Source organism: Pleurodeles waltl, chromosome 10 (assembly GCF_031143425.1).
Source record: "Pleurodeles waltl isolate 20211129_DDA chromosome 10, aPleWal1.hap1.20221129, whole genome shotgun sequence".
NCBI lineage: Eukaryota > Metazoa > Chordata > Amphibia > Caudata > Salamandridae > Pleurodeles > Pleurodeles waltl.
In genome coordinates this window covers 652493907-652521255 of record NC_090449.1, presented here as the reverse complement: position 1 = coordinate 652521255, position 27349 = coordinate 652493907, and the positions used below count along the sequence as shown (strand labels likewise).

Sequence of the window (27349 nt, the reverse complement as noted above, 5' to 3'; positions counted from 1 at the left end):
CCATTGTTTCCTATATGAAACCCGCCGCCTGCTTTGCACACTGCACCCGGCCGCCCCTGTGCCACTGAGGGTGTGTTTTGTGTGCCTACTGGTGTCCCCCCCCAGTGCTCTACAAAACCCCCCTGGTCTGCCCCCGGGGACGTACTTACCTGCTGGCAGACTGGAACCGGAGCACCCCTGTTCCCCATCGGCACCTATGTGTTTTGGGCTCCTATTTGACATCTGCACCTGACCGGCCCTGAGCTGCTGGTGTGGTAACTTTTGGGTTGCCTTGAACCCCCAACGGTGGGCTGCCTATGCCCCAGAACTGAGACTTGTAAGTGTTTTACTTACCTCCTAATCTAACCTATACTTACCTCCCCCAAGAACTGTTGATTTCTGCACTAAGGGTCCAGCTTATTGCCATTTTTACAAAGACTGTATATGATATTGCTTTTATTCAAAGTTCCTAAAGTATCTAAGTGAGGTACCTTCCATTTAAAGTGTTTACTGCAAATCTTGAACCTGTGGTTCTTAAAATAAACTAAGAAAATATATTTTTCTATATAAAAACCTATTGGCCTGGACTAAGTCTATGAGTGTGTGTTCCTCATTTATTGCCTATGTTTGTACAACAAATGCTTAACAGTACCCTCTGATAAGCCTACTGCTCGACCACACTACCACAAAATGGAGCATTACAATTATCTAATTTTGCCACTATCTTACCTCTAAGGGGAACCCGTGGACTCTGTGCACACTATTTATTACTTTGAAATAGTACATACAGAGCCAACCTTCTACACCTATGTACAAAAGGAGACAAACAAGGAAGGTTGATCAGGCAACCACAAAAAAGCAGAAATAGCAGACAAATATCCCTTAAGAGTGATCAAGGCAGAGCCCTGCTGGGCAAGGGAAGTAATGAATAATAGGACCTCAGCAAGAGGGGCAGAAAAGGGGTTAACAGACTTGCACTATGCCACAAACACCTTTCAACAGGTTTATAGCATTTTGGTGGAGGGGCACCTGGCTGCCAAGATTACGTTACAGACTTCCGGAGGAAGGTCAAAAGCTGTCAAATGCCGTTGCTCAATCTCCACGTAAGAAGACAGAGTGATATTTCCCCTCACTGAGATCACAGTGCTATACACTTGTGCCTACCCTCTGAAATGGTGTGACGGTACCGTTCGCTACCTGGGCATGTGGCTACACTGGGATAAAGAGCAAATTATCTGCCTGAACTATGGCCCTGCTGTAGATAAACTTACAATGCAGAGTGAGGGATGGTGTTGACTCCCACTGTCTATGGCAGGTTGTATCACTATTATTATAATGGTTGTTCTTCCTATATTTGTTTTCAGAATATTACGATCCCCCTTACCAATGCATTTTTCTCCTCACTTTAGACTCTGCTGATCTGACTAGTTCAGGCGGGACAAAGACCTTAGGTGGGCTGGAACATTTTGGTGCTTCCATATGGTAAAGGGGGTTTTGGAGTACCACATTTCCAGTTGTACTACCTCGCTTTTCAATGCTACTTTGCCTACCATTGGTATCATTGTGACGCCAGTCTCCCCTACACAATACCGGAGCGTGACCAGGCTGACCCGATGCCTCTTGCCTCCATCCTCCCGCTGGGTATCCTGATGGACCCAACTGACATACAGACACTCTCCACTACCATCTGGGTGTAAAGGAGGCTCCTCCGACTGCAGCGGGGGGAGTTGCGTCCTCTACTCTCCAGCTCTACCACTTACCAACTTCCAATGACTAGCCCCTACACAGGATGAATTGGTTCAACAAACTGCCACGCCATAATCTCCACGTTTGGCGAAGTCTTCCCTGATGGACATGGTCTGTCCCATAGAGAGGATATCCGATTTGTGGATGACTCCCTTGTGGATCATTTTGCTTTATGTCACATCCACAGTGCTTTGCGAGCTCAGATCTCCTCATATCGCTTGGCCCCTGACAAGTTTCCGCCCCCTGACGATGTTGATAGCGAACCCAGAGGGCAGGTGCTTAGTCTCCAAGCTGTACCATACTTGTGAAGAGTTACTGCTTCCCCACGATGTGAAACCTAGAGAGGTGTGGGAGCTTCAGTTAGACAAACCACTGTCAGATAAAGTATGGGTCTTTTGCTGTAATGAAACCAAACTCATATTACCTAACCATAGACACAAACTGATACACTAATAGTTCTTATGTCGCGCCTACTACTCACTTAGTACGTTAGCCAAATTTTATCAGTCCAGATCTTCCACCTGCCCCAAATGCAGAGGCCCTGGTGCTAATTTTACCCATATGACCTGGAACTGGGGCCTTGTAGAAGCCTATTGGAGAACATTTTTTAACCAGCATTCCACGATGAGTGGGACAAATTGGTTCCTAACCCACTGATGACCCTGCTGGGATATGTCGCTGATGTCTCATAAGAGGTATGTAGATTAATTTGCATTACTATTAGCCAAGCGAGAGATCGCCCTATGGGGAGAGGATGTAGCACAACGGTCAGAGCGACTGCCTTGAGAATCTGAGATCTGGGTTTGATCCTCTGCTTTGGCGCAACGTCCTGTGATTCTGGGCTAATCACTTAATCTCCCCAAGTACAGCGCCTTGAGACCCTCACGGGTGATAAGCTGCGCTATATAAATCTAAATTTTTCCATTTCACACTGCAGCAGTAAGGGCTGTCCTTCAGTTTCAGATTGGCTGCGTAGTATGACATATTGTAACACCAGAGTACAGTGAAATATATGCCTCCCTTCAGCCTGCATCTTTTCGACCCGAGACATGCAGCAGTCACTTAGGGATTACCTATTGCTACAAGAGAGACCATATTCAGACTAGCCAGACCACTGTTATATAAGATACTACTCGAGATTACTCACTGGGTTTGTTCCTTCACAGCCTACTATATGCTACCAGATCTGTATGCCAATGTTATCTCCTTTACTCTTATGCTGAGGGCTGTTTTTCCATTTCTCCTGCGGTCAAACAAAGAGAATGCTGTACCTTCTGATGCTTCATCACAATTATTATAGGCTTAACAGACACTATCCCATGCATGTACCCCTCATTTGAGATCATATGTACTTGTCTATGACCTTTATAATGCAAAAGGATAAATAAAGTGTCCCCCCCCCAAAAAAAAAGGCAGATTTTGGTGAAGAACCCTCCCCTGCTGCGACAGAAGATCCTCCCAAAGGTGCAGTCTGATTGATGGACATGCTCAGCAGCTTGGGATACCAGACTCTCCGTGCCCAGTCCGGCGCTACAAGGATTTCTTGGACTGGTCGTTTCTGATCTTCTTGAGAAATTTGCGAAGGTGTGGTATGGGAGGAAAGGTGTACAGGAGGCCTGAGGAGCCGCCACGAGACACAAGGACCTGGCAGTAGCACGAGAATCCTTGAAACGCTTGAGCGCTGAGTCCGCCTTGTCTCTGAAGAGGCAGGTGCCACAGAAGGGCATGTTCATCAAAGAAGTCTGGACATCACCCGAAAAGCCAGACATCCTCAGCCAGGTGCGCCGCCTCAGGGCCACTGTCGTGGAAACTGCTCGGTCTAGCTACTTGGTCATGCCAAGTCCACAACAAACTGTGAACTTTGCTGTGTCTCTTCCATTGGCAACAGCCTGAGAGAGCACAGCCCTGACCTCCTCAGGGACCTGTGGCAGCACTTTCACAACTGTATCCCATAGCGTATGGGGATAACAGCCCAAAAGGCATGCAGTGTTCAATGACTGTAATGCAAGGCTAAAAACATTGTCCTCTCAAATGAATCAAACCTTTTGGATTCCCTCTCTGGGGAGCAGTATTAAACACTCCTTGGGATGTAGAGGCCTGGACCATCAAGCTCTCATGGGTGGGTTGTTCCATCAGGAAACTTATGTCCCCAGGTGCGGGGCAATGGTGGTGGGCGATCATCCTGTTCACATGAGGCCCTGAGCTGGGTTTGGATCAGACACCCAGTAGGACGTCAGTGAGGGCATCACTGAACTGGAGCAGGGGCTCTGAGGTGGAAGCTCTTAGTTGCAGCACCTCTGTCAAGAGATTAGTCTTGACGGCCACCAAGGGCCCAAAAGCACTTTATGGAGTCTTTGATTTAAAAAGTATTGAAGATAGGGACCACAATGATGTCTGGGATATAGAAAACAATATTTTCCAATAATACACCCATGGCGGGAGTGCAATGTCTAAAGTGGTTAAAGGCCATCTTTATTGATGCATGGTGTAAAGATCAGTGCATCCTCCATCCCTTTTGTAGGAGCTACTCATTCTATTCACAGGTACACAGGTCACACACCCCAAGCGACTAATTGTTCATGTTACATGATCTAATCATGGACTTCATCTGACCGATATTTCAGAAATCTTAATTTCCAATAACACTGGTTGTAATCCCGGCCTCCTCATATAACTTCATAAATAAATTGTTGTCCAGAGATTTTCATTTTTGATTTGTGTTTTAGGCTCATTAGAGAAGTAATACAGCTTGGGTACGCACATTTTTCTGGCAACATTTTTAAAAATGGCAGATGTGTTGCAGTGATGATGTAATATTTCAGGAACCATGAGATCTACACACTTCATTTTGGTGTCAAAACATAGCTTTTGGGGGTTAAGTAGTCTTATAGAGACAGAAAATAAGACCTCAGAGCAACCCTTCAACCACTGTCCAAAAATGCAGCTATAATAGAGGAATAAGAAACATATATAGAAATTAAACAAATAATGGTTTTCAATCCTTTGTGTATACACCAAATAATATTTATGATCTGAATTTGAACAAAAATGTTTATCGCTGCTACTTTACACACATTTTTGTAGTTCACTTTATTTGTTTCGGCATTCGTAGTACATTTGAGAAGATCATATCAACATGGACATCTTTTTTGTAGGAAAGGTTTTGCAAGTACTTGTACGTGTAAGTTCTGTCAGTAGAGGCTTTAGAATTTTTTTTGCAGGCTTTATCACCCCATCAATATCTTCCCAGACCAATTCACATGGAGCTCCCTCTCCTTCTCTCTCTGTATATACATATATTTTTTTCTACATCTTTAAAGTCACATTCTTCTTCTGTCTCAGCAAATACTTTTAGAAACTTCACATGTACAGCAGATAAAGCTCCAAGCGCTGTCCAATTTTGCTCATAGTGTCATCACCCATAAGAATATGTGCCTTGATAAGAACACTGGGCATCTCTGGGTCAAGTTTCCTGTACAGAATATGAAGAGGGATTAAGTGCCTTTTCTTGCCTGTTCCATAACTCTGACAATCCGCGACTTATGAACATTGCAACAAATCTAAGTAGAACAATAATAACATCTGTGTCATTTGATAGTACAATGACTCGACTGGAAACATTTCAAACAGCCTACTCAACGTGTGGCACAACACGAAGGTCAGCTTCCTCTAATTTGCTATAAAGTTCTTTGTACCTTTCGAGTATACCTCTGCAGGCACCAATTCCTCATTGGCAATCATTCCACTAGCAACAATTGGAAATTCAGTGTACACTGAATAATCAGCAATATTTAGGAGAGTTAACATCTCCAAGTTCATCCTGCTTGATGTTGATGACCAGATTTTATCAAGTTGCACAGGTATAGGCGTAACATTTTTGATGCAGGCAAGGTACATTGTTCAACTTGTAAACATTTGTCTGATTCTCTCACATTCTTTGACAGATTGTTCAAGATACCTGTCAGACAATGCAGTTCTTGCAAAGTACATGCTGCCTTTGATATCTGTGGAACAGTCTAAACAACCTCTCCGAGGTTTGCATGGATGAAACCTTGACCATTCACAATTGTGACACAGTCGACAACAACAGCAGTTTTCAATGGGGACAACTTTCTGAATTGAAATTCTTCAGGTGAAAGCTTTTTTTTTTAGTGCTTGTACAATTTTGAGCTTTACTGGTTTGGTTGCAGCATCTCCATCAAATAATGAGTTTGTTGGAAGAAGATCATGCAACAGAATGTCCTTGATAAATTCACCCCTTTCTTTTGTTACATCCATCTGTCGATGAGCTTGGGAAAGCTATGTTTTTGTAACCTGTTCTGTAGTGGCTCGTTGGACAAAACCCTTACTATGGCAATTAAAGCATGGAAGTTTAGATTTAGTGATTATGTCAAACAGCTGTAGGAGGCTGGACTGGCTTGTAGTGAGTACCAAGGGGTACTTACACCTTGCACCAGGCCCAGGTATCCCGTATTAGTGTATAGGGGTGTCTAGCAGCTTAGGCTGATAGAAAAGGTAGCTTAGCAGAGCAGCTTAGGCTGAATTAGGAGCCTAGTGAAGCTCCTACAGTACCACTAGTGTCACTTGCACAATATCATAAGAAAACACAATACACAGATATACTAAAAATAAAGGTACTTTATTTTTATGACAATATGCCAAAAGTATCTCAGTGAGTACCCTCAGTATGAGGATAGCAAATATACACAAGATATATGTACACAATACCAAAATATGCAGTAATAGCAATAGAAAACAGTGCAAACAATGTATAGTCACAATAGAATGCAAAGGGAGCACATGGGGATAGGGGCAACACAAACCATATACTCTAGAAGTGGAATGCGAACCACGAATGGACCCCAAACCTATGTGAGCTCGTAGAGGGTCGCTGGGACTGTAAGAAAACAGTGAGGGTTAGAAAAATAGCCCATCCCAAGACCCTGAAAAGTGGGTGCTAAGTGCACCTAAGTTCCCCAAAGAGCACAGAAGTCGTGATAGGGGATTTCTGCAGGAAAGACCAACACCAGCAATGCAACAACAATGGATTTCCAGACGAGAGTACCTGTGGAACAAGGGGACCAAGTCCAAAAGTCACGATCAAGTCGGGAGTGGGCAGATGCCCAGGAAATGCCAGCTGTGGATGCAAAGAAGCTGCCACCGGATGGTAGAAGCTGAGGATTCGGCACGAACGACAAGGGCTAGAAACTTCCCCTTTGGAGGATGGATGTCCCACGTCGTGAAGAGTCATGCAGAAGTGTTTTCCCGCAGAAAGACCGCAAACAAGCCTTGCTAGCTGCAAGGGTCGCGGTTAGGGTTTTTGGATGCTGCTGTGGCCCAGGAGGGACCAGGATGTCGCCAATTGCGTGAGGAGACAGAGGGGGCGCCCAGCAAGAGAAGGAGCCCACTCAGAAGCAAGCAGCACCCGCAGAAGTGCCGGAACAGGCACTACGAAGTGGAGTGAATCGGTGCTCACCCGAAGTTGCACAAGAGAGTCCCACGCCGCCGGAGGACAACTCAGGAGGTCGTGCAATGCAGGTTAGAGTGCCGGGGACCCAGGCTTGGCTGTGCACGAAGGAAATCCTCGGTGAGTGCACAGGAGCCGGAATAGCTGCAAAAGACGCGGTTCTCAGCAATGCAGTCTGGCGTGGGGAGGCAAGGACTTACCTCCACCAAACTTGGACTGAAGAGTCACTGGACTGTGGGAGTCACTTGGACAGAGTTGCTGAGTTCAAGGGACCTCGCTCGTCGTGCTGAGAGGAGACCCAGAGGACCGGTGATGCAGTTCTTTGGTGCCTGCGGTTTCAGGGGGAAGATTCCGTCGACCCACGGGAGATTTCTTCGGAGCTTCTAGTGCAGAGAGGAGGCAGACTACCCCCACAGCATGCACCACCAGGAAAACAGTCTAGAAGGCGGCAGGATCAGCGTTACAAGGTCGCAGTAGTCGCCTTTGCTACTTTCTTGCAGTTTTGCAGGCTTCCAGCGCGGTCAGCAGTCGATTCCTTGGCAGAAGGTGAAGAGAGAGATGCAGAGGAACTCTGATGAGCTCTTGCATTCGTTATCTAAAGAATTCCCCAAAGCAGAGACCCTAAATATCCAGAAAAGGAGGTTTGGCTACCTAGGTGAGAGGATAGGCTAGCAACACAGGTAAGAGCCTCTCAGAAGGAGTCTCTGACGTCACCTGCTGGCCCTGGCCACTCACAGCAGTCCAGTGTGCCAGCAGCACCTCTGTTTCCAAGATGGCAGAGGTCTGGAGCACACTGGAGGAGCTCTGGGCACCTCCCAGGGGAGGTGCAGGTCAGGGGAGTGGTCACTCCCCTTTCCTTTGTCCAGTTTCACGCCAGAGCAGGGCTGGGGGATCCCTGAACCGGTGTAGACTGGTTTATGCAGAAATGGGCACCATGTGTGCCCATGAAAGCATTTCCAGAGGCTGGGGGAGGCTACTCCTCCCCTGCCTTAACACCATTTTCCAAAGGGAGAGGGTGTAACACCCTCTCTCTGAGGAAGTCCTTTGTTCTGCCTTCCTGGGCCAAGCCTGGCTGGACCCCAGGAGGGCAGAAACCTGTCTGAGGGGTTGGCAGCAGCAGCAGCTGCAGTGAAACCCCTGAAAAGGCAGTTTGGCAGTACCCGGGTCTGTGCTAGAGACCCGGGGAATCATGGGATTGTCTCCCCAATACCAGGATGGCATTGGTGGGGCAATTCCATGATCTTAGACATGTTACATGGCCATATTCAGAGTTACCATTGTGAAGCTATACATAGGTAGTGACCTATGTGTAGTGCACGCGTGTAATGGTGTCCCCGCACTCACAAAGTCCGGGGAATTGGCCCTGAACAATGTGGGGGCACCTTGGCTAGTGCCAGGGTGCCCACACACTAAGTAACTTAGCACCCAACCTTTACCAGGTAAAGGTTAGACATATAGGTGACTTATTAGTTACTTAGGTGCAGTGTAAAATGCCTGTGAAATAACGTGGACGTTATTTCACTCAGGCTGCAGTGGCAGGCCTGTGTAAGAATTGTCAGAGCTCCCTATGGGTGGCAAAAGAAATGCTGCAGCCCATAGGGATCTCCTGGAACCCCAATACCCTGGGTACCTCAGTACCATATACTAGGGAATTATAAGGGTGTTCCAGTATGCCAATGTAAATTGGTAAAATTGGTCACTAGCCCGTTAGTGACAATTTGGAAAGAAATGAGAGAGCATAACCACTGAGGTTCTGATTAGCAGAGCCTCAGTGAGACAGTTAGTCATAACACAGGTAACACATACAGGGCACACTTATGAGCACTGGGGCCCTGGCTGGCAGGGTCCCAGTGACACATACAACTAAAACAACATATATACAGTGAAATATGGGGGTAACATGCCAGGCAAGATGGTACTTTCCTACAACAGCTGTTTCTCTTTCAATACAAATCTCTTGTGCTTCTGTTCTGCGAACAGTTTCAATCCATGTTACAGGATTTCTAGTAGATATGTCTTTTTATTGTTATCCATATAATGTTTGGTCATAAAATTGAGTAGTTGCACAGACTCAGCCATTTCAAAGGGGTTGCCTTGCTACTGCAAGGCAACCCCATGTCAACATGTTTATTAAAACAATCCCCTCTCTTTCCCACAAGTTTGTGGCGAGGAAGAGTTTCAGGTTGGTTCATTAATTTTAAATTTGTCATCTCTTTGAAAACATTGCAAATAGAAAGAACTTCGTGGTAAACTAGCTGCCATTGAGCAACATATTCACTTTTATGTGTCTGGCTAACAATTCCCTTGGAGCTTTTCTATGATCTTTTGGTCGTTTGTTCCAGTTTCATAATTGGAGCCACAACATTGAACCTTCCCTCTCTGCCTTTCACCACAAAATATATTTTCTGTAAAGGTATGTTTTTTTTTCACCTCTAGCTTCTTCACTCTTTTCAAATACCAGGACCCATATCTCAGGCAGTTTATGCAATCAAACTCGTGAAACACAGTAATCAGTGACTGCAAAATCTTAACGGGCAGCTCCCAATCACCTTACAGATCAACATGTACCAAGTTTTTCATTAGAGCCATTACATGCAGGACATTTCCCCAGCACTTGCTAAGTTCTGATTTTTCTTCACATTCTTTAACAAACTCTACAAACTTGGTTTTCAGGTTTTCTGATTTTAAACTGAGTGTATTGAACATTGCCCGGCCTTGCATTCTGCCTTTTGAATGAAGTGCATCCTATGCCTTGTTCACTTCTGAGATAAGATATGCAAAACCTAATTTGTCATTCTTGTTCCAGAAAGCATTCCAACGCAATGTTTCTATAGCCTCAGACTTGATAAGCATACCTTGTAACAAGCGATCACAATGAGTTCCGCTCAATACTGACTAGACAGTTTTGCTTCCAAAGATTTAAGCATCGTCTCTGCCACATCCACTGAGAAAACTTCCTGCACATCGCAACACAACTTTTGTCATGTGAAAAATGCCCATCATTGGATAAAGATTATCAAATTCTACTGGTTTGCTCATACAAATGTCAGATACAATACAGAAAACACCTTCATCACAAAAAACTGTCAGGATAGGCTGGTCTTCAAGCTGATTATGGAAATCTTTTAGAGCTGTGTATACTGTTGCGTAGTTTGGGACTGGAGATGGTTTTACTAGTAAAAAAACAACCTTCTTCAGTGGGAAGGTATTCTGGGAGATCAGAGCATTAATTCCAGCCCACAGAGGAACAGGTTTTTTGTCATCCTTTAGTCTGCACCGAAAAAGTGATATGATAAATTCAATTAAATCAGCTTAGTGGGCCACAGCATCAGGTAGAAGAAGATCCATGCCCTCCGCCACTTTGAAACTTTCTGGCAAACTGAGACGCGTTGATAGTTGTAGTGATTTTGCACACATTGGCAAGGAAGTTGGGTTATATGTTTGCAGCTTTGTTTGCTTCTGTCTACAGCTTCCTGCTTGTTTTCCATCAGCTACTTCATTGGTACAGTCTTGGAAAAGCACCATGGCAGTATCATGTGGGCTGGATGTTCCTGACAAAGAAGAGCTGCCTTCAAAATCAAAATTATCAAGAGCAGCAATTGTAAATCCTTTCCTGTGACTTGGAAGTGGTGTGATGTCAAATTCACCAGATTTTACAGCATGAACAGCATCCACGTTTCTGCTCCATACTATGTCATAACTTGTAGATAAACCAGTCCTATTTATTGGAGTGATTAGCTCTCTACTTTTGCACTTGTCATAGATTACATGGGCAGTCATCACATGTAGTGGTGTTTTCTTTTTGCTGTAATGTAATTTAAAAAACATGATTTGGAAAAGAACAGTACATTTGCACAGTATAAGCCTGTTGGTTCATGGGATTGTTTTTCTCTTTCTCAATTATGACTTCAAAGCTATCGAAGTTGTTGACATATGTTCCAAACTCAAGAACCTTAGTTTGTAACAGTTTTGCTTTGCTGATATTATACAATGATGTAAAAATTGTTAAGACAACATCAGGGATTCTTGTTGACTCCCCTGTTTTGCGGACCTCTAGGGAATCACAAAGTTTGTCAAGTCCAAAATCTAAATCTTTCAAGATGTTTCTTAAAATGGTTCCTGCTGATTCTACTGCATTCTGTAATCATATTTTGGCAGCAAGAACTTCAGGAGTCATATCAGCTGGGACCACCAAGTGGTCATTCTTTTTGTTAGATTGACAAAAACAAATTATGTCATTGTACATTCCACCAAAAAAATCTTAATTTCATTATCATGGATCAATACAGTTTCATCAATGTTGACAATTATTTCTCGGACCGCACCGATTGTGAAACCTTAGCCAGCACTCAAGAGTGGCTTTAAAACTTAATTAATTTGCTTTTTCAAAGAGTGCAAACTTAACTGAAGGCTGGTGGTTACATTGCTGCTGGAAGCTCATTGTACATTCATATTTCCAAATGTATGTACAAATGCAGTTCGAGTGAGCATACGAATCTGCTGCAAATACATGCACCTAGCTCTTTAGGTCAGCTACTCAGCTGAAACCTTCACCTTGGAAGAAACTAGCTGCAGATAAAAACATGTTGGCGCTTTGAGACTCACATACTCTGTACTTTGTTCTTTCAACAATCCCTTTGGCTATTGTTATAGCTAAACCACAGATAACACAATGAAGATCTTCTGTTTTCTGATCAGTTGTGGGAGGTGTACGAGGGGTAGCCATCGATCTTCTAAGTGAATGGGCATTGGCTCTGGTTGTCGTCGCTTTTTCAGAAGACTCGGATTCTTATTGTAATTCACTGGTTTCTGCTATTTTTTGACAATTTTTCCCCCAGGCTTTTTCCCCATTGAATACAACTTGTAGCATTTGTTACAAGAATAAAATATTTGATCCTCTTCACTCGTCATTTTCAATCTATTGTGAACTTCATCGTGCTGTATTTATTTCGGCAGCATCTCAAACTCTCTTCTGTCCAGCAGCAGTTGATGTTAGCTTTTCTTTCAGATTAGTTTGGCATTTGAGACATTTTTCTTTCTTGAAGTGGAGTCCTCAGATTTTGCAGTTAGCAACACTCTGTCAGGAGGTAAATATCCTCTGCTACCACCTGCTTCGCTCAGGTTTATGAATTTGAATCAACGAAAAACATGAAACAAAAACAATATTAAAAGAAATTACCAATATGATGGCTAAAACACATCATAATAAAGTCTCCATTCTGGAAAATAGCGGAAGCGTTGCTCTGAGGACTTATTTTCGGTCTCATTAAGACTATACGATCCCAAAAAACTATGTTTTGACAACAAAATGAAGTATATAGGTCTCATGATTCCTGAAATATTACATCATCACTGCAACACACCTGCGAATTAAAAAAAAAAGTCATCCAGAAAAAAAATAAAAAAAAAACAATCAAAAAAAATATCTAACCAGATCAGCAATGTCTACCCAAGCTAAATTCCTTCTCTAATAATACAAGAACACAAATCAAAAATGAGTATCTCTGGACAACCTTTTTTCACCTAGGTATATCAAGCGGTCAGGACTATAGTAATAAGCATGGGAAAGATGTAGAGATCGTGACCCACCCAAGAATCTGTGAACTACACACCAACCCCTTAATTGACTTAGCCCACAGAGCATTCAAAATTACTTTACAGACAATTAAAGCTGCAATACGTTTGACAACACCTAGGGAAGCCTTTAAAGCTTTAATGAGACAAACAGCTACAGCACTAGTCAATAGAGCCAACAGACAAAATGACTGGTGGAAAGAACTAGCTAAATAGGATAGTTGCATTCCAGATTGAACCTTGCCAGGTGAGATTCATTAAGGATTGCCAGGCAAAGGATAACATTCATTTGCTGGTACATCTAATCAAGAAGGCAAGGGAAAAAGTGAATCAGAGTTAATGTTGAGGCTTGGTGTGCAGAAGGCAGTTGGCAATCTGAGATAGGACATCCTTGAAGAAGTCCCTCAAAACAGAGCAGAGCCCGGTCACGACTAGATGGTTATAGGATACCGACAGAGTTAGGGTTAACAACAAGCTGTCAGAGAGGGTATTCTTCAGTGCAGGTAAGGCAGGCTTGACTCGTCTTCCACTCTATTCACCCTGACCATAGAGCACCTTCCCCACAGCATCCGAACTACACATAAAAGGTCCATTGTTCGGGATTGAGGAAGATCGCATCGGTGTACCTACAGACAATATTTTTCTAATCTTGTAAGAGCTAGAGGTCTTATTTCCTGTGGTGCTGAAAATTTTTAAAAATATGAAGACGTGTCTGACTTCAGGATGAACACAAGTAAATTAGAATGATTTAACATTTCAGTACTACCAGACCAACACTGTGGGATCTTTCCTAACTCCCAAAGAGGCAAGGCCTAGGAACATTTAAATATCACAGATTGTAGGTAACACTATGGAGACAGAGGAAAAACTGTGCCTGTCACCGAGCTGCTTGTCAGATATATCTGGAATCTGAGTTATACTGGGGATGATTATACAATGCTTCTTATATGGTGTCTCTGTGATTGTATCCAAGGGTTTCTTGGAAGAGGACTACAAGCATGCAAGTGAGGTGCTAGGCTTTTGTGTCCAGGTGGATCTAGGAGTGGCACTGCTAAGATTGAGGGTCCCAGGCGCTGATGACGTGCATGACACACAAGATCCTATTAGCCCATATGTTGGGGACACTTAAGAGCTTCATAAAGGCTCACTTGAATAGCTGCCATCCAGTGAACAATGTATTTATAGTCTCTGGCAAACTATGGCATTGGAAAAGCTCTCATATAAGCCACATCTGCAGGGAAAGGTGTTCAGTAAGTCTTGGGAACACCCTGTGAGACAAACATTTGAAGACTGACAAGTAAAAAAACTATCCCATTGCAATGGCTTAGAGTTCTTCAGCACTGAGTAAAAGATGCAAGAGTCTTGAGGAAGGAGGCAATGGGGGTTGTGGCCACTCACTGCATGACACCAACAAGAAAGGCTAGGACAATCTGTACCCAAGGATGGGAGGAACTAGTTCTGTCTAATGTTATCCATAACATGCACTGACTTCTAACAGCTGTCGTGTCTGTTTGGGAGTAGAGAAAATAGATTTGACAGCGATGCCAGTCATGCTTACAATGTTTCTAAGATACTATAAATTGGATTACTGCCAGAAGAATAAGGTACTTACCTTCGGTAATGCTTTTTCTGGTGGATACATTAACTACCTGTGGATTTATCACCTAAAGAATTCTCTCCTCGCACCAGCTTCGACGGAAATTTCTTCTAGCTCTGCACGTCGACGATGACGTCACAATTGCCCGACTCCATGCGACGCCGTATGACGTCATCTAGGCAATAAGAAGCCCTCGTCGACGTGCAGACGTCAGTTATCACCATTTTTTACGTGCCTTAGAGGCGAACAGGTGAACATTGAGCTTGAAGAGAACATAATCACATCAAAAGAAGTGAAAACGCAACATTTATTACAATAAAAATAATAAGAAACTAACAGCAATACTGTTCCATATGAAACCAAATATGGCAGTCAAATTCAATCATGGGTACTTGAATTATCAAAACCAGACACACACACACACACACACACACACACACACACGGCGCTCACCCATGGATTTACGGATTTCGAGGAACGACCAGTCAGGCAACGGGGAGGCGGGTGGGACCGTGAGGAATCCACAGGTAGTTAATGTATCCACCAGAAAAAGCGTTACCGAAGGTAAGTAACTTATTCTTCTGATGGATACATCTACCTGTGGATTCCTCACCTAAAGAATAGGGTCCCAAAGCAGTACTACCTCCGGAGGTGGGTGCCTGAACGGTCAAACCAAGAAATCCTGCAGCACCGAGCGAGCAAAGTGGCCATCCCTCCTAAGCTCAGAATCCAAACAATAATGTTTGACAAAAGTATGGAGGGATGCCCAAGTTGCCGCCTTGCAGATGTCAACCACAGGAACACCCCTAGCTAAAGCCGAAGAAGCAGCCTTAGCTCTGGTGGAATGAGCACGAAGCCCCACAGGTGGTTCTTTCTTAGCTAAGGAATAACAAAGCTTGATACAGAGAATGACCCATCTGGATAGCGTTCTCTTGTGGACTGCTCTGCCTTTCCTCTTCCCCAAGAATCCAACGAAGAGCTGATCATCTTGCCTGAACTCTCTTGTCCTGTCGACAAAGAAGCTCAATGCTTTTCGTGGATCCAGTCGGTGGAGCCTCTCTTCCTCCTTGGATGGATGAGGCAGAGGGTAAAAGGAAGAGAGAGTAATAGACTGCCCCAAGTGAAAGGGTGTAACAACCTTCGGGAAGAAAGCCGCCTTGGTCCTGAACACCACTTTGTCTCTTAAGAAGGAAAGGTATGGAGACTCTACACTAAGAGCCTGAAGCTCACTGACTCTTCTGGCCGATGTTATGGCCACCAGGAATACAGTCTTAAGAACCAGCAAATGCAAAGCACAAGAATGCATTGGTTCAAATGGCGATCCCATTAGGAATGTTAATACCAAGTTAAGGTCCCACTGTTGCATAACAAACGGAGTGGGCGGACACCTATTAGTGAGACCCTTAACAAACCTCAAAACAAGTGGAGATTTAAACAAGAAAGGTTGATCTGGGAGGCACAGAAAAGCAGACAGTGCTGATAAATAGCCCTTAACTGTGGTAACTGCACAACCCTTCTGTGCCAAGGAAAGAGCAAAATATAATATATCAGACAAGTGAGCCTTTAAGGGATCAATTCGGTTCTCTCCACACCAACGTACAAATATAGCCCACTTACTTGCATAGATCGATTCGGTGGAGTGTCGCCTGGCCGATAAAATAACATCCACCACTTCCGGTGGGAGAGAAAAAGCACTCAGATTGCCCCGTTCAATCTCCAGGCATGAAGGTGCAGACTCTGGAGGTAGGAGTGTAAAATCTGCCCCTGCGAGAGGAGGTCCACCCTGTAAGGGAGACGGTGCGGAGGGCACAGAGAGAGTTGCAGAAGGTCTGTGTACCACACCCTTCTTGGCCAAACTTAGGCTATCGAGATGACCGGGGCCTGGTCTTGGCAGATCTTCCTCAGAACTCGAGGAATCAGGGGTAAAGCAACTGACCCCTCCAGGACATCTGAAACGCGCCCCCCCAAAGCTCCTTGCACCGGATACTGGAGGCCGTAAAATAACGGGCACTGCGCGTTCTCCTGAGTAGCAAACAGATCTATCTGCGGAAACCCCCACATCTGGAAGATGTAAAGAACCAGATCCGGATGAAGACGCCACTCGTGGTCGACTGAGCAGCGTTGACTGAGAACATCCGCACGTACATTCAGAACTCTGGCGAAATTAATTGCTACCAAGCAAATCTTGTGGTCCTGAAGCCAGGACCAGAGTCGAAGAGCTTCTCTGCAAAGAAGGTATGACCCCACTCCTTCCTGCTTGTTTATATACCACATCGCGGTAGTGTTGTCCATCAGGACCTGGACTGACTGTCCGCGAATGGAAGGGAGAAAGGCCTTGAGAGCCAGACGTACTGCCCGCAATTCCAACAGATTGATGTGAAACCTCTGTTCCACTGGAGGCCAAAGGCCTTTGACCTCCAGGTCCCCCAGATGAGCTCCCCACCCTAGAGTGGAAGCATCCGTTGCAACTGTGGCCACCGGCAGAGGCAGCGAGAATGGCCTTCCTTGCGACAGGTTGCCGATTGCAGCCCACCACTGAAGATCCACCTGGATCTCTGGAGATCGTGATCGAATCCTAAAGATCCCCTTTGTGCTGAAACCACTGCCTGCGGACGCACCACTGAAGAGCCCTCATGTGCCAGCGTGCATGAGTGACCAGCAGTATGCAAGAAGCAAACAGACCGAGCAGACGAAGGACCTTGAGGACTGGAACTACCGCTCCATTTCGAAACATCGGAATCAACGCCTGAATGTCCTGAACCCGCTGGGGCGGAGGAAAGGCCCGATTCAATGTTGTGTCCAGTACTGCCCCTATGAACAGGAGGCGTTGAGAGGGTTCCAGGTGAGATTTGGGCACATTGATTGAAAAACCCAGGTCGAGCAACAACTGAGTTGTCGACTGCAGGTGACGCTGCAAGAGCTCTGGAATCTTGGCTTTGATCAACAAATCGTCCAGATAGGGAAACACCGCTATCCCTCTTCTTCTGAGCTCTGCCGCTACCACCGCCATCACCTTTGTGAAGAATCGAGGTGCTGAAGTAAGACCAAACGGGAGGACCGCAAACTGATAATGCTGCGACCCCACCACAAACCGGAGATACTTCCTGTGCGATTTGAGGATCGGAATATGGAAGTACGCATCCTGCAAATCGACAGACACCATCCAATCTCCTTCGTTCAACGCCAAAAGAACCTGTGAAAGGGTAAGCATTTTGAACTTTTCCTGCCTGAGGAACCAATTCAAAATCCTCAAGTCCAGAATTGGTCTCAACCGACCATCCTTTTTGGGAATCAGGAAGTATCTTGAATAACAGCCCTGACCCCTCTCCTGCTCCGGAACCAACTCCACTGCGCCTTTTGACAATAGGGATAACACCTCCTGTTGCAGTAACAGAAGATGGTCTTCTGAACAAAAGGAAGGACGGGGAAGGAAGGGAGGAGGGAACTCCCGAAAGGGAAGAGCGTACCCCTTCTTTACAATGTCGATGACACAAGAGTCTGATGTTATACACTCCCACATCGGAAGAAATTGGGCAAGTCTCCCCCCTACCGGAGACATGTGAACAGGGAGTGGTGGAGGACTAAGGCTGCTTTCCCTGCTGCACCCCTCCTGAGGAAGAGGAAGAGGCAGAGTGCTGCTGGGTGGCTCCTCTTGTACGTACTCTGCCCCTGCCCCTGAAGGATCTGTAAGGCAGGGAGCCTGCAGATTGTTGTGGTGCCTGGAACCTGCCACAAAAGGAGGAGCCACGTCCAAAACCACTAAACTTCCTATATGACCTAAAGGTAGAGGAAGTGGCTGCCTGAAGTCCCAACGACCTCGCTGTGGCTCTGCTCTCTTTGAAACGTTCAGGAGCAGAATCTGCTTTTGTCCCAAAGAGTTCTTCCCCGTCAAAAGGCAGGTCCAGAAGAGTTGCTTGTACATCCGAGGAGAAGCCTGATGAACGCAGCCAAGCCTGACGCCTCAACACTATGGATGTACCCATAGCCCTTGCCACGGAGTCTGAGGTGTCCAACCCAGACTGAATCACCTGGGTCGCCGCCGCCTGAGCGTCCGTTAACAAATGCAACACCTCTTGTAGCAAGTTAGGATGACCGTTCGCTTCCTTCATAAGGGCATGAATGTAACGCCCCAAAATGCAAGTTGCATTGGTCAACCTCAAGGCCATACTGCATGAAGAAAAGGCCTTCTTTGCTGCATGGTCCATTTTCTTAGACTCCCTATCCGCAGGGGTTCCGGGAAACGAACCAGGGGCTGACCGGCAGGAGCAGGATGCCTGAACAACCAAACTCTCAAGAGTTGGATGTTTGGAGAGGAAGTCCGGGTCACCTGGAGCGACACGATAGCACCTCGCTACCGCCCTGTTGACAGCTGTAGAAGTCACTGGCTTTCTCCAAATGTCCTTGATTGGGTCCAGGAGAGCCTCACTGAAGGGCAAGAGAGGCTCCGCCATTACTAAAGCCGGATGCAGCACTTCAGTCAAAAGGTTCCTTTTCACCTCAGCAGCTGGAAGAGGAAGATCTAAAAAGTCTGCAGCCTTCCTTATTACTGCATGAAAAGATGCAGCCTCTTCAGTATACTCCCCAGGGGAAGTGCCAATGCCACTTGCAGTGTCCAGGCCCTGAAAATCACCTGAAGGCTCCAAGATTTCGCCTTCCTCCAGATGCTGCCTGCTATAATCCTCCTCCTCCAGGAGGCGTAAAGCTAATCTTCTGGACCAGAGCCTGGATTCGAGTCCCGGCGTCGATAAGGCATCAGCCGACGCTGAAGATCTTCACCGGCGTCGCTCTTCGGATCCATCCGACGCCGGACCCTCTGGCGCCACAGGCAACTTGACTGTGGACTGGATCCGTGGAGAATCTACCGGCGCAGCAGACGTTGTAGGCGTCACAGGTCTCCTGGGCGACGCCAAGGGCATCAGCGCCGGCGCGGCTCCAGAAGGCAGAAATGGCATAAAGGGTGTCGGCTTGTAAGGAGCAGGAGCACCCAAATTAAAAGCCACCTCTACTCGATCGGCGCCGAGAGGTCGTGACAACGCCGTGAGTCTCCATGGCGACGATGAGTCTTCGAAGATTACGAAGAAGACTCTCTACGATGCCGCCTTTCCTTCCTCTTCTTGGAACGGGCTAGGAATAATTTAGCCTCTCCCTCTTTAAGCGCCTTAGGGTTCATGCGCTGGCAGAAACCGCATGACTCGACCTCATGGTCGGAGCTAAGGCACCATAAACAATTTTCATGGGGGTCAGTGACCGACATCCGACCCCCACACTGGTTACAAGGTTTAAAACCAGATTTTCTTGGCTGCGACATAGTAACTGCAGATGCGCAACTGTAGCTCCCTGTTAGCCTAGAAGAAAAACAGTTATTCGAAGGCACTGAAAAAAGGGAACTGACATCTGCACGTCGACGAGGGCTTCTTATTGCCTAGATGACGTCATATGGCGTCGCGTGGAGTCGGGCAATTGTGACGTCATCGTCGACGTGCAGAGCTAGAAGAAATTTCCGTTGAAGCAGGCGCGAGGGGAGAATTCTTTAGGTGAGGAATCCACAGGTAGGTCGGTATCCATCAGAATGGGGGCATAGCCCTTCAGAATTAGCAGTACTGAACAATTTTGTAAAACTTTCGATAAGTGTCAAAACACAAAACTGGGTATGTGGAGACCAGCTGGACTGATTATAATGCACAGTGTAACTCCCTGAAACCTCAGCATTACTGGTGAAAGTTCTAGTTGACAACACTAGTTTAGTGCTCTACCATGGCTTTGCATTCCTTGAAGCGATATAGTAGGAAAGAGCTGCCTGATTTCTTGCCATTCAAAAGACATGAGAATTAACTTTGCTGGGTGCACTTTAAAAAAAAACAGAGCAAGACATTCATGTACGATGACGAAAAACATTTGACTCTCAGAGAACCTCACCATGACATTCACTGTCAACAGCAGTGTGCATTATATGCCCCACACTTCTTTTTTTTAAAACATTTTATTGTAAGGAAAATTATCGCTGGAGATGTCTGACAAGGATGGTGTAACCATCTGGCTATCTCCCATAAGGCATGGGAGTGATGTGCAATTTGCAAGACTTTTTACAAGCTTTGAGATCTAAGCTGCCTAATGTATACACCCTTACAGCATAGTGCGTCAAGCTTCTTCATCTTCCTGACTGGTGAAACTGAAGGAAAGGTTTGAGACAGGAGTTAGGATTACTAGGCCTGAACAACCAAGCTGCTAAAGCAAAATGAAGGGAGATGAAGGAGGGATTTGATACGGTTGGCTTCAGTTTCCCGGTCACTTGATTATTAACCCAGACTAAGTGAGAATCTCACAAATCTCAAAACGTCTTTGCCCTACAACTTTCCAAGCCTTAACAATTGTGGAAGGTATGAGGAATGACAAGGAATAATCGGGGGGAAAAGAAACCCACTTCCCGCCTAATGGCATTCTGAAAGTCCAAAAGCGTTCTCATTTCTTATTTGTTCAGGGGAAGCAGATTATTCATCTAATACTGTCACCTTGCATAGGTAGGTAACTCTGAAAACTAGAGGGCATCTGAGACTTGCTTCTTAGCTCTGCCTAGCCTTTCCTAACACCCATACTCCTCCACGCTCCTCTTCATTCTTCTATTGTGCTCCTAATTGCCAAAACAGCATTCCTTTCTGTCCACTTCTGTTGTGTGATCATCAACACAACTTTCCATACATTTCTCAATCTGACCAGTGATGCTGCAGGGTCTGGATTCTTTACTTATTTGTATGATAGTCAATTTTATGCTCACTAATTTGGCAAAAGTACACAATAAATTAAAAACGAAGTGATTGGCCTCTTTTTCATTCATACATACTGAGGCTCAATAATCACAGCATTAGATAAGATGTTGCGAGAATCATCTAGCAGAGGTAATTTATTACACTTGGTGAACTGTTTGTCCAATTATTTAAACCCTGTTTAGCAGAGGGTGGGGATAATTACTGCTGATCCATGCAGTCAAAATAGCAGAGAGAATGGAATGCCTGGAGAGATGCAGATGTTAGACAGACATCGTTTTATAGTGACATTAATACCAGTGTAGGTTGTCAGAGCACTTTACACTACACACACACATTACACAATCAATTATAGGTGTGTAAATCAGTGTATAAGAAATGTTACATGAGACAGAGGACTACAGGGTGTAGGTTGTGTATTTTAAGAGTGCTTGGTCTGAAGAAGCACACACTCGGAATTTAAACTGTAACATCATGCTTGGGGTTTCTCTTTAATAAGAGCTGATTTCTACCCAAAATGAACCCTTTTTCCAATATTAGGATAATGAAAGGCTGGGGAAACAATCATAACAATCTATTCTATACCTTGCAGTAGGCATGCATTTCTTTGATGACAGTTAATACTCACTGCTCTATATTAGGATTTTAACTTATAAACTGCAACTAACAAAATGGCCTCTCTGACAAAAGTAGTAACCCTCTGACCTATTGGCATTATATGCACTTTGTGATCTGCATGGTACACCTTCTTTGCAGCAGGCATATTACCCCCCTGTGCTACCTTAAAACTTCCACTAGTGAAACCTTGATCTCTCTCCAGGCAGAACATTAATTACCAGAGTCATCTTGACATCTTTATTAATGCCCGAAAATTACTGGAGGCAAGGAACGCCGCAAGTGCTTTAAAAACAATAATATATCTGCAAACAATGGGCCCCCACCTGAAGTCAGCACCCGGTGTGGTGGCACCTCCCTAGAGACGCCCCTGAATGAAGCTGATACGGAGTCAGACAGAAACTGTCAATATTGCAGTTGTTCGCCTAGAGCACCAAATTTTATGCAAAAACAAAAAATTACACAAAATGAATATGTTTTATCAACAAGATACCTACTTTGAAAACAGCTATCAAGAATTTCAAACTGGATAGTTGGGTTTTTATTTGTGTACCCTTATTTGGATAATTGTGTCCAGAGCCAGAAAAGTATTTTTTTGACTTTTCAAAACAAAGTTCCTAGACAGTTACTGATAGAGAGGAAAGCACACTTCATCCTAATGATACTCCTACTTCCTCATGGCACCATTCCCGCTCCCTCTTCATCACACTACTGCTCCTCCATCTTTACGGCACTGCTTCACCCCTTTCCTCCATGTGCTACTGCTCCCCTTCTTCATCGAATCACAGTCCACCCCATTCAAATCTACCCCACCCCTCCCACTTCAATCTACCCCAATCGATCCCATTCCAATTTACTCCACCCAAACCAATCCCACTTCATTCGACCCCAATCTACCTCACTTCAATCGACCCCAATCTACCCCACTTAAATGTACCCCACTCAAACCCACTACAAACTACGCCAGTCTACCCAACCCCGATCCTCTGCAATATACCCCCCTCAAATCACCCTTTATCTACCCTACTCCAATCCAACCCAATCTACCCCTCCCTATCCCACTCCAAACTACCCCTCTCCACCTCACTTCAATCTACCCCAAACGACCCCTCTCTAATGAACACAACTCCAATAGACCTCAAACTGCAAGACTCCAATTATCCTTAATCTGCCCCAATCTAGTCCACCCACCCTACCCCAATCTACCCCACCCTAATTTACTCTGACCTAATTGGAGCTAATTAACACCACCACATCTACCCCATCCACTTTACCTCAGTCTGCCCACCCCAATCTACCCCACTTCCATCTACCACTACCATACCCCTACCTAACCCCATCCTAATCTACCCAAACCTATCCCACTCAACCTACTCCAACCTACCCCACCACAATATACCAATCAACCTCACCCCAATCAACCTCACCCCAATCAACCTCACCCCAATCAATCCACCCAATCTACCTTTGTCTACCCAACTCCACTTTACCCCATTCCAATTTACCCCACCACAATCTACCACAATTAAAACTCTGCAACACATTTTTCCCCACCTGCGATTTCCACACAAGGTCGAGGCTACTATCTCTCCTGTACTGGCTAAACTTGATTACGCCAATGGCCTCTACCACACATCAAGTTTATCAACCATGAAAAAACCACATCGGGTTCAGAACCCTGCTGCTAGACTACTCTTACGTGTAAAGGCACAAGTCCACATCTCACCTGCCTTGAGGGCTCTACACTGGTTCCTGGTTGCCAGAAGACCCACCTTCTAGCTGCTTTGTATCACCCACACACAATACATTGGACAGGACTGCTTTTCATCAGGAATACAATTACCAAATACATTGTACTAATAAACCTCTGCTCCAGATTGGCACCTCACCTCAAAATCCCACCATACCAGATGTTGGTCCCGGGCTCACAATGCCACTGGTTTCAAGCTAGCCTGGCTGATGAAGGATGATACCCTGAAACCGATCCCAGGTTGCTTGTCGGACGTCCAGGGAGGTCCTGGCTGGCAGGGCAAGATGGACTGTTCCCATGGGGAACAGGGTCAAGGCTGATTTGCATATGGCTGGGTCCAAACTGGGGTGGCATGGTGAGTGAGGAATTGATGGATTAAACTCAGATCTGTGATTGGGGGAAAGTGTGGGTGTTTAATGTTTGATTGGTCTGCATTCTGTCCATCATTTGTGTTTGTTTGGTTTTGTCGCCCTAAGTGCACCAGGTATGCCAAGATGGGGATCCCGGGCACACTATGCCACTGAATGCTAGCTAGCCTGGCTGATGAAGGGTGATACCCTGAAACTGGTCCCAGCTTGTTTCCGGTCCAGGTAGGACCTGGCCTGGTAGTTTGGGCTAGACTGTTCCCATGAAGGACAGGGTAAAGACTGATTTGCATATGGCTGGGTCCAAATTGGGGTGGCATGGTGAGCAAAGGAATTGATGGATTAAACCCAGATCTATGACGGGGTGAATGTTTGATTGGTTCCGCATTCCCTCCATACTTTTTGGTTGGTTACTAATTTAAGAGAAATGCAGTTCAAATTTGGGCTAGTGGTGCATGTTATACAACCTGAACACTCAACACACTGCAAGAATCCTAAAGCCAAAGATCGCATTTGAAATCATAAGGAGTAATTTAATGGTAGCAGCTTGCTCTGATAAATAACCTTCTTATTAAGAACTGCTTTCACCATGAAAGAACAGAACAAACTCTGTCTTCTGCGGATCCACTTAAATATGCAGAGTGAAGGCAAGCACAGTACTGCATGGACAAAACAGTAATCCCTTTCACATCGCAACTTTCACATCGCATCATGTTGTATTTCCTACGTATGACAATTATCACTGGTTCATGTTCTATTCTGCTGTTCAATATAATGTGCAAGATGCATCATCAAATATGGAGAACATTCTTTTTTTCATAAGTTAAATGGTAAGAGTTTTGGAGATTGGCTTAAATAAGGGAGTTTTTTCACCTTCTATTTTTTATAATGTTTATACTATTACTTATGATCGGAATTTTTTTAATAAATCTTTGAATTTTTTTGTATAATTGTTATTTGTGTTGATTTCTGGATTTCAATTCTTAGTATTCATCTTTAATTTGTATAGTCTATACTACTCCCCTCATGTTTTTTAAAGTCAAAAGGTATTTTCCTTTATTATTAATGTAAACAGATGGGTAATTCAACATTATGCCAAAGATATTGACATGGAACATTAGTAAAATAAATATTGAAATTAAAATGAGAAAAAAAAATGGGTTTTCTGGAGAAAGACATAAAAATGTTGGTAAAATGACATTAGGAGAGATTGAGAATGTGAAGTATGAAATTTATGCTTTCACATGACATGCTGTATTAAAAATTATGTTACTTTAATTCTGCTAGATCTGGATAAACTGCTAGCACAAGCCTTGACTTTTAACAGAAGGAACTATATCTTGGAATAGCTAGATGTTTGCATGTACTGGGTTATGATAGTTAATGAGCAATGACTGTAATCAAAGACAAATTATTATGATAAACCAGTGTCCCAGAAATAAACAAGCATGTGCAATGTAATGGGTCTTGCGTTTGCTTTAGTTAAAGCTATTAGTGCTGTATATTCCTAACTGGACTCTTCGTGCCACATAAATTGAAAATACAAAAGTAAAACAGTTGACATAAGCAAGCCAAAGTGCAATGGCTGCCATGAGCATGAGAGTGAAGGAGAGACACAAGAGGAAAAAGAAGTTTGCCTGCAGTCAAACGTATCAGCAAACGTGCAGTAATCCATGTTACAGGGTCGATGGCCAAAGCGTTATCAAAACTACCCCAAGGAGGGACAAGCGCAAAGGATTTACCAATGATAAAAGATTTTTGAAAGGCAAGCCCATGAACAAGTGATAGTGCTGGGCGTGCGGTGGGTGTGGCTAAAAGCTCAGATAGATTACAACACGTCAGAGTGCTTGCGCGCTAAACCTAATAAAGGGAAAGTCAATAATGTTAACTTTAAGGATTGTGATCACAGAGAAAAAGCGTGGCTCTTTGAGGCAGTTCAAAGTTAGCTTTGAGCATACTACCTGAATGTAACCCTGTGTAAACTGAATTACACAGTACATGAAAATGGGTAAATTACTCTGATCTTGATGTGGATAGAGTTAGCCTTCTAAGAAGCGTTGCTGCTAGCAATACTTATGGTAATCTTTAGACCTAGTGGGATAATGATTCTGACTTAAGAGTGCAGCTGCAGCACTACACAGCCACAATACTACTAGTATTTAGCTAGGACACTGAGGAGATAACATGCAATGCTGCAAGATTCGCTACACATATGGTTAAATGGTAAATTTAGAGAATCTTTTTAAAAATTTGCCATCTATGATTCTGAAAAAAATCTGGTGAATGAATGATTGGTCCCTGAATGTATATTAAGATAGTGTCAATCCTGTTTGTGGGCTGACTTAGTTGCTAAAGGATGACCTTTTAATGGAAATCCCTTTGAAGCATTTATGTCACTGGTTTTATAGGTTGAGTCAGCGAATCCAAAGAAAATACAGAGAATCCAGAACGCAGCAGCCAGACTCATCCTGGACATCCCCCGCCACAGCCACATCCCTGCTCACCTCAGAGACATCCACTGGCTCCTGGTCGACAAACCCATCACCTTCAAGCTATTGACTCACACCTTCTAAGGCACTTCACAACATTGGAACAGACTCCTGCTAGGCAACTCCGGATCCTCCCGTCCCACCCACATCACCAGAATCAAAAAAGTCACAGCTGGAGGAAGATGCTTCTCCTACCTCGCAACCCGGACATTGAATACACTCCCTCTCAACCTCAGACAGGCTGCATCCCTGAAGCAATTCAGGAAGGATCTCAAGATCTGGCTCTTCAAATGGTCAGCATGCCCACCACAGCACCTTGAGACCCCATGGTTGATAAGCAGTAGTGATTGACTGAGCAAATCAACAATGTTAGCAACATTTCAAAGTTTATATCATTAATAAATCATATGTTGTGCTGCCAGATTTTGTTATCCATCCTGCGTTAATACTCTAACACAACAACAAATCGACTTTGGTAAGGTGCTGAAGCATTATGCTGGTTAGGGAATAAATGCTGCCAATACATCACTGGTTGTCACTCAAGAGTCTTTGACAAACAAATGTTCCCCTTCCCTTTCCTCCAAAGTGGATACTCCACATTTCTGTGGCCCAAGGTTTGATGATATTCTACTTATCTTTCTGACCCCTGACACAACCAGATGATATAAATCTATCATTTTCATTAAATATCAAACAAGCAAAAGGTGATTGGAGGAATGCTTGTCTTATTGCTGGCAATTGCTAGGGGTCGCATTCCTGCTAGTCTAACTGCTGCCAATTCTTAGGGGGTCGCATTCCAACACATAGTTGGATGCTCATCATATCACCTCGAATCTGCTCCAACCATATGCAAATTAGCCATGCTCCTGCTCCAATATGAATAGCCAAGCCCAAACTGCCAAGCCGGGTGCTCTGTGAACTGAAACAAACGCAGCTTAAGACCTGTTTTACCTAATTGGTTGGGCATCTTCAATGAGGTGTAGTTTGGTTCCATCGGCACAGACCC

The 27349-nt window shown here is 44.7% G+C and overlaps 1 protein-coding gene across 1 annotated transcript in view; it reads right to left on the bottom strand.

Annotated features, from left to right (window-relative positions):
• RBM33 (RNA binding motif protein 33) overlaps positions 1–27349 on the bottom strand; it is a 739069-nt gene that overhangs the window by 35447 nt on the left and 676273 nt on the right. The window lies entirely within an intron of this gene.